This window comes from Callithrix jacchus, chromosome 3 (genome assembly GCF_049354715.1).
Source record: "Callithrix jacchus isolate 240 chromosome 3, calJac240_pri, whole genome shotgun sequence".
NCBI lineage: Eukaryota > Metazoa > Chordata > Mammalia > Primates > Cebidae > Callithrix > Callithrix jacchus.
In genome coordinates this window covers 67177496-67183359 of record NC_133504.1, presented here as the reverse complement: position 1 = coordinate 67183359, position 5864 = coordinate 67177496, and positions in this window count along the sequence as shown.

Sequence of the window (5864 nt, the reverse complement as noted above, 5' to 3'; positions counted from 1 at the left end):
TTAAAGTATCTTTCTTTCAAATACCCTTGAATTTGGTCTTTAATCAGTGGTTTCATTAGACATTTCTCCATCTGCCATCATCACATGCATATGCAAGTGAGAAAACTTGTTCTGTGAAGTGATACTTTAATATTATTTTTAAATCAAGTGTCTAGATGGAAGGTTATACATCTTCAATTTTGCAAAGATTTCTTAAACACCGACTAGAACACAAAAATATATTTTTGCTGTATAAATTTCCACCTTGTAAAAACATAGGCTATTTTTTTACTATATTAGATTTTGAATGACCATAAAGCATTCATAATATGTTTATAAGTTTTATTCTTGCTGTGTTTATTTATAGAATTCTATACAGAAACATAAAATAAAGTTCATTGACTCACCATTTGTTTTTTAATAGAGTTTGGATATGAATCTTAAAGCATAGATTTGATTTTTCAAGAAGAGGGAGTTAAAAGAATAGCATCTATAATCTGGGTATTCTTAATATCTGAACTCTCACTAGCTAGGCCTACTAAATGATTAGTGTTGAAGGTTAGATTGCACGTCATTCAAAAGACAATTTTCTTTGAACTGGCAATAATATCGTAGACTGGCCTAAGACCTCAAAGTCATAAGTTATTATCAATCTGTCTTCAGAAGAGATGTTATCTTATAAAAAAATCTCTGAAGTTGAAGGAAAAGACTCAACTTGCATGAAACATCTTTTAACTCCTTTGTTTGAGAGACAGTATATAGCAAATTTTCTATACACTTATTGTTTCTGGACAATTGCATGATGAATCAAATGTGAAACTCATTACATTTTGGAGATTGACATTTAAACTCTGATTGAGACCAAGCATATTTTCTGAATACAATCAGACACCATTGATGTCTATACTATTCTAAGTATTGTGCCAGGTACTATTCAGCTGCTAAGACTGTCAGGTTATACTATTGAAAATAAAAACTTCTTGACTTCAAAATATATTTATTCTGATTTACTTACTTCAATTTTTAGATGTAGCTTTTCTATCATACGGAGAGTAAATATCTGAAGGCTAAATGGGATTGTAATCCTACAGAGTTGAAAGTATTCTAAGAAACTTTTAGTTGGGTTTCTTCCTTCAACCAGAACTACACTATCTCAGAGATGCAAAATGATTCCAAAAATATTTTTAAGATGCAACAATTGTTATAAGGTATAGGAACCCTAAATCTAAAAACTGGCTACATAACTAAAACATTTACCGAAGAAAATATTTTATATTAGATGACTAGAGATTTCTGACAGGTTTTTTAATGGTATCTAGGACAGCAAATAAGTTACAGCTCTCAATTTCTGGCTTTTCTAATTGAATAAATACTTTTTTCTTACATTTTACTCATTGAGGAGTAAATATGCTTAAATTAGCTTTAAGTAAACATATACTTCAAAATAATATCTTGATTTCTAATCATGTTCATTAAGTTCTTAAAAAAATAAACTAAAATACTCCAAAGCTAAGGTGTATATTTTAAGTTCTGTAAGTTAAGATATTCTTTGGCAGCAAACTTTTTTTATTTGTTGATTTAGAGCTACTTATTTTATAACCAGTACTTTTAAATGTGTCATTGTTACAAGACTTCATATATTTAAAAATTATTCTTACTCTAATTTGTACCCAGAACAATAATAAAATCACTCATTTTCTGTAACACCTTCAACTAGATTTTATGTTCTGATTCTACTACTCTTTGGAGGACAACTTAGTTTTATAAGTCATCAACATGCACTAACTGGAGAAATAATTGTTTATTTAGATCTAACTTATTTCCATAGAAATAGTGGCAAAATAAACAGAAAATCGGATTGCTCAAACCAAAAAATAATTAGCATTTTTGTGTGTTGTGGACTCCAAAAACCACACAAAATGTGTGGATTATTATTTAGGTCTGGTGGTATTTGTTGCTGAGTTTGCAGTAATTTCCACAGTAGTCCACAGTGTAGGTTTTTAAACGATTTTATATTTTAATTCTTTCATTTCATATGTATTTACGGTAACAATTGGTATTTATTAGCAATGGCAAGGTCTTTATTATGCCCAAAGGTTAGGAATATTTAAACATGGCTTATCATTTTTTAAGGTTGTGTGAAAAGGTCCCATATGCAGGTATTTGTCCTGATAGAAAATAATTGATTAATAATGTACAAGGGGATCATAGCAGCTGCATGGCAAATAGGGAAGTGGAGGAATAAAACACTTTAAGTAAGAGAGGAAAACAAACTTGGGAATTTCTGCGTCTGAAAAGAGCATAAATTTTTAAATCTACTCATGTGTATAAATGTCAATATTATATGGTAATATTACCATAAAATATTATTGATATTTATATCTTAACTAGATATGCATTCCACAGCTAATATTTTTACTATTATTTTATTACTTTTGCGATTCATATTATTAGGTTGGTGGAAAAGTTGTTGCAGTTTTAACCAAAGGAATGGCAAAATGCAATTACTTTCTCATCACCCTAATATTCATTTTAAAGGTCATTGTATGTGGATTATAAGATATTTTTATAGCTTCCATTCTGCCTTTTGCTAATGCATGTTTATATAGGTGAACAAAAAATATTCTCTCTTACTGATATCCAACTCTAACATATTGTACTATAAAATTTGAGACAATTAGCTAAGATTTTGCACAGAACTAAGATCTTTAAAAACAATGTTTTATTAAATGTATCATGAATATATACTACAAGTACACAATCTATCATCCGCAACTCTGAAATCCAAAAAGCATCGAATTCACAAATCTTTTGGAAAACTCTTTTTTTTAACATAAACTACCAGTCCTGAACCAATGTATTGCTATTTATAGTGTTTATCTAGCTTAGAGTGATATGCATGCATTTTGCTGCATATATATTAAGGTTTGATTACTATATGAAGTGCCGATCCTACTGTGAGAATTACACAATACACAATATATGCATCAAATTAACCTTATAAAACTTGACAAATTTAAAATTACTAAACACATCTAGCCCCAAGAGTTTTGGATATAGAACTGAGACTTGTGTTATTTAAACCAAGGTGAGATATAAAAACTCTGTGTTCTGAAGTTGCATACCTTAAATTATTTGTGCACTATCAATTTACTGTGAAGGTCATATAGAAAAGCAAATATTAAAGCTTAAAGGTACTTAGGACTCACAAATTTCAATACTGTCTTCTTAACACAAAAATGGATGGCCAGTAAAGCCTCATTTAAATTAGGCTACCTAATTTTTAATAATTATTATTACTATTATAAAATATAAAATTCATCGCAACAGTGGGTAGCAGCCTAGTTAGCTAAGATTTTGTGTTAATGTATACATAAGCACATTTGCTCTAAAGACCTCCTTTTTTCCCTTTCAATTGTTCCCCAAGACAGTCATATTAATAGTCATTAATATGAACATTATGTTAATTGCCATAAAACATTGTCATTCAGTATTTTATTTCTCTTTTGGCAGCTCAACAATTCAATAAGTTTGATGCAGTCACACAGTCTTTGTGTTTTTACATTTTGGGGAATAAATGAGCAGTGACCCTCTGCAAAGATTGAGACAATAAGAAAGATAAGATTATGTAACAGAAAGAAAAGTCATACCTGGTAATGCCTGCTTATTTCTCTTGTTCTACAGAGAAAGTTGAGTCCACATTTTTAATGAATACTATGCAATATAGTATTACGATGACTACAGTATTGAGAATAACAGTAGTACCTACTTCATAGTCATTGCAAAGTTATAGTCAATTAGCCCATGTAAATTCCTTAGAACGTTCCTAGCATATAGTAAATATTCCAACACTAATTATCATTTTAAGTTACAATAATATCGTTTTTAATGAGGATTAAATATAATTTAGGGATGCATGAAAATTACTTAGCACATTATGAGTGCTTTCTTCTTTTTCTTCCTCTCCTTCTCCTCCATCTGTTTTTCCTCCTCCTCTTCCTCCTCCTCCTCCATCTCTTTCTCCCTATCTTTCTTTATCTTCTTCCTTTATCAGCTATAAGCAAAGTTTAAAAGAGGGAATTCAAATTGGCCCCATTATGTGAGTACAGGAAGATTTAATCTTCGCTCGTATCTGAAGTGTCTATCTTCCACTGTGGTTCTGTGGCCTGATAGTGCCCTTGAACCATGTTCTTTGAGTGATGAGAGAGTCAGAGGCATTAAGCACCACTGTATGTTAAAGTATATCACAAATTGAAAGAGAAGTAAATTACTTTAAAGTTTTATATGCACAAGACACTATGGAAGCACATTTTGTGCTGTGGTCAAGTTCAGTTATTCTAGTATGAATGAAAATTATATATTCTAGTGTAATGTGTCCCATATTTACAGCTCTAATAACCAAGTGAAATAAAAGGGAAATGTGTTCAGTTTAATGCAAATCTACTGTACATTATGAGCATTACTACTACATTTAATCAATTTTACTACATTGTTTACTATTGTCATTGTAAATATTATATGTCTTGCTAAAGTTGAAAGAATGTCTAAGCCTGATGAGATTAAATAACTTTTTCCTAAGATCTAGAATCTGACAATATCAAAGAAAATTAAATAAGATGGGAAAGTAAATTCAAACTATCTGCAGGGAAAGATATTTTTCTTGGTATGTCAATTTTTTTTGGAATAGAATCAGGCAAAATATTTTCTTTTAATATATGTGTAACTGAACAGCTTAGCAGCTTAGCCTCAAACTGCATTTAAAATTTTTTTCTTTCCCCTTTCTTCCTACCCCTAATCCAGCTTCAAGATGTAGCGCTGAGATAAACCTTATGACCCGGAAATGTTTTCTTTCCTTCCCCTTTTCCACTTTATGCTCCCATGACTTATGCATATGCATTTACCTAGATGCTTTTTAAGCATACATCATACTCACTTATAATTCATGTATTTCTTTAGAGGCTTCAACGGTCAGATCCTGAAATGGACCAGACACCTCCGAATTCTCTCTCCAGCAAAAGATTACTTCAATGCGGGTACCCACTTGCAACTGAAGATTGACTATAAGACTATGATTGACGGGCACTGCAGCTCACGCCTGTGATCCCAGACCTTTGAGAGGCTGAGGCAGGCGGTTCACCTGAGGTTAGGAGTTTGAGACTAGCCTGGCCAACATGGTGAAACCCTGTCTCTGATAAATACTAAATACAAAAAATTAGCCAAGTGTGGTGGCGCATGCCTGTAATCCCAGCTACTCAGGAGGCTGAGGCAGGAGAATCGCTTGAACCCAGAGGTGGAGGTTGCAGTGAGGTGAGATCACGCCATTGCACTCCAGCCTGGGCAACAAGCACAAAACTCCGTCTCGAAAGAAGAAAGAAAAGAAAGAAAGAGAGAGAGAAAGATAGATTGACTGTGTCTGTGATTAATTAATAACCTGATAAGACCCATGATAGTGCCAGCCCTTTCACTAGATGGAGCAAGAAGAAGAGCCATCCGAGCAAGCCAAACCGCCTGGCTCCTCCTAGCCCCGCCCCTTGCCTCTTCTGTATTCCAAATCCTTTCTTTAAAAATTTCTGCATTCCCTCTACAAATCGAAGAGTGGAATTGTTTCCTGCTCTTTCCTGAGCTGGCACAGATAAAGTCTCCCTCTCTTTTTTGTTTCATCTGTTATTTTGACTTCTTTTTTTTTTTTTTTTCTTTTATTGCATTTTAGGTTTTGGGGTACATGTTCAGATCATGCAAGATAGTTGCATAGGTACACACATGGCAGTGTGTTTTGCTGCCATCTTCCCCTTCACCCACATTTGGCATTTCTCCCCAGGCTATCCCTCCCCCTCTTCCCCCCCATCGCTGTCCCTCCCCTATTTCCCCCAGTAGAACCCAGTGTG